We start from the raw sequence: 2,455 nt of genomic DNA, 5'->3' as shown, positions 1-2,455 counted from the left end.
GAGACACGTCGGGTCGACGGAGGTTTCGTAGCGATTTGCCGCGAGAAACGATCCGATCGTTGGAAAACGTAATAACGGACGAGGCGAACGAGCTCGCGAAACAGACAGCGTATGGCAGAATCTTAGCTTTCGATTCGATCAGCGTAGGCGTAATGAATTTTTGATAGACAAGCGGTCGGTTATTGTTCGTATGGGAAGAATTTTACAGTAACTTATGAATTTATGTAAAAACCTATCGAACTGATCACGCCACGCTATTCTACAAAGCGTAATCTCGTTCGCGATACGATCGATGATTATCGCGACGATTATACGTGGAATCTCGGCGTATTTCGAGCGGCCGTTCTTTTCCCACCGATGGGTATTTCCAATAAGCGAAGGAAACGTCGAAAATAACACGGTCTTGCGATTTATCAGCTATGCGAAACCGCAGCGACCGAGAGAAATTCATTTTTTCGCGTACGATCGACGACGTTTCGCGAAACTACGTTTGAAAGCGTAGGTGGTAAACGTACGGTGGCGTGCGCGATACGAGTCGGAATGGAAAGAGAGAAGAAAACGGTTGGGAAAGGAGGTTGGCCTTGAAGCGTAGCAGGAAGCAAAAAAACGCATGGTGCATAAAGCATGGTGTATCGTTTTCCTAGCGTGATTCTCGGGGAGGTCTCACGTGCGTCGCAATCCTCGCGCAGTCGATCCCTCGAGGAAGACCTCCCGGAGATTTCGAAGGTTTCGGAGATTTCGGAGGTTTCGTTTGGGCGAGAGAGCGAGAAGAGGCGGCGTTGCGTGGCGGCGGCTGGATCGGTTAGGTGGTCTTCGTGGAAGGAGGGCAGATCGATGGAAAAACGAGGGGAGTCTGGTCGAAACGGTCACAGATGGTGTCTTGCGTGGTTTACGACGCAGCGCAGGCCCTTCCATATGGGAATGATACTATTTAACTCACCCTGGAGACCTGGCAGGGTGTCGGATGACCTATCCAGCCTGTACAACACCCTCCCTTCGACGCACAGGTTCGACTTTTACCAGCAGGTTCTTCTTTCTCCGATCGTCGCGCTCGCCTTCCTCTCGTTCCGAGCTTGTCCCAACATCGAAAAGTCGTGGAAAAAAGTGGAATAAAAACCGCAGCCAACCGCGCGTACGACGCACATTCTCCTCGATCGATTCGCTTAGGAATAGAGAAGAAGAAAATCGCTAGGCTCGGATACGTCGGTGGAATTTCGAGGTATCGATGTTGAGGTAGGGAAGGGCCTTCTCCGAGGTGGAGTTTAAACGGCTTCCTCGCCCTTCCTCCTTTACACCTGCCATTACCAAATTCTTCTCCAACGACATGTACCACTTTCCTTTATACCGGGTGTCCCACGCGACCGATCAAACAAGCTACGAGTTTGGCCGCGCGTGTACGGTATATATCGCGGCTATTTTCCGATTCCGCGTTACGACCGGTCGCCACACCGATCAATTTCTGTACCGAACGACACGGCCGATCGAAGGACGACCTTCGTCGACGTATATCGAGTGGCGGAGCCGTAGCACGCGCGTTACCAAAAATAGAAACGGCGTTTCGTCCGAAGAAATGATCGGTCCACTGTTTTCGTTAAGTACGGTCGAATTTGTAACTCGAGGCGAAACCGTGGCCTACGAGTCGCAGCTTTTGCCTGGCTTTCGGGGAATGGCGTTCGTGCACCCTCGCGGAGGCTCGTGTTGCCGGGTCGTGCGATACGTTACCCTTGTCCAACTGCGACACACGTGCTTCACCCTTACGCGACCGATCATTGGCCGTTCTTCTGTAACGAAAACTGGCTGAAAACTACCGGGAAAGTAGATCGCTTTTTAACAACTGGTTTCTCGTTATCGACGCGTCCGTAGTCCTTCTTTGCTGCCGTCTCCGAACGATATCGCGAGAGCAGGTAGGAGAGAAGAGAAAACCGTGGAAAGCCAACTGTCTCGCTTCCAGTTTGGCCGAAACGACAGGCTCGATACTCTGGGAAGATGGATTCTCGGGCGTTTTCCGTCGGAGCGACTCCGGAGGAAGGATCGTCTAGAGCGCGCAGAGCGTGGAGGAGGTAACGCCCGAAGGCTGGAGAATTCTGGCCGGTGGAATAGAAGTAATCTCTGGAGAAGTTGGTGGAAGTAGCGGGGGTAGGAAGGGATGGCGGTGATGGTGGAGAATGGCGAACGCCGGAAGTGGACGGGGGTTGGGAACGAACGAACGAACGGAAGTGGAAAAGGGAACGGCGAAGAGAAAGCGGAAGGGCGGCGCGGAGCCGTGAGCCGTGGAAGAGAGGCGTGGAGAGGAGAGGAGAGGAGAGGAGGAGCGAGTGGGTGGGTAGAGGAAAGAGGGTGAGGAAGGATGGCGGAGAGGCAGGGCAGGGCGGAGAGGCTGGAAGCGGAACCGGAAGCGGAAGCAGGGAGCGCAGGAAGACGAAGCGACGTCGACGTCGGCGTCGGTGGCGGCAGC

The 2,455-nt window shown here is 53.8% G+C and overlaps 1 long non-coding RNA gene across 2 annotated transcripts in view; it reads left to right on the top strand.

Annotated features, from left to right (window-relative positions):
• The window catches only part of LOC117152308, a 30,248-nt gene that overhangs the window by 23,178 nt on the left and 4,615 nt on the right, over positions 1 to 2,455 (top strand). The gene's annotated exons all lie outside the window — the stretch shown is intronic.

This window comes from Bombus impatiens, unplaced genomic scaffold (assembly GCF_000188095.3).
Source record: "Bombus impatiens unplaced genomic scaffold, BIMP_2.2 scf_1079, whole genome shotgun sequence".
In the NCBI taxonomy this organism is placed as follows: Eukaryota; Metazoa; Arthropoda; class Insecta; order Hymenoptera; family Apidae; genus Bombus; species Bombus impatiens.
The sequence above is the reverse complement of the archived record's forward strand: the minus strand, read 5'-3'. Positions and strand labels throughout refer to the sequence as shown.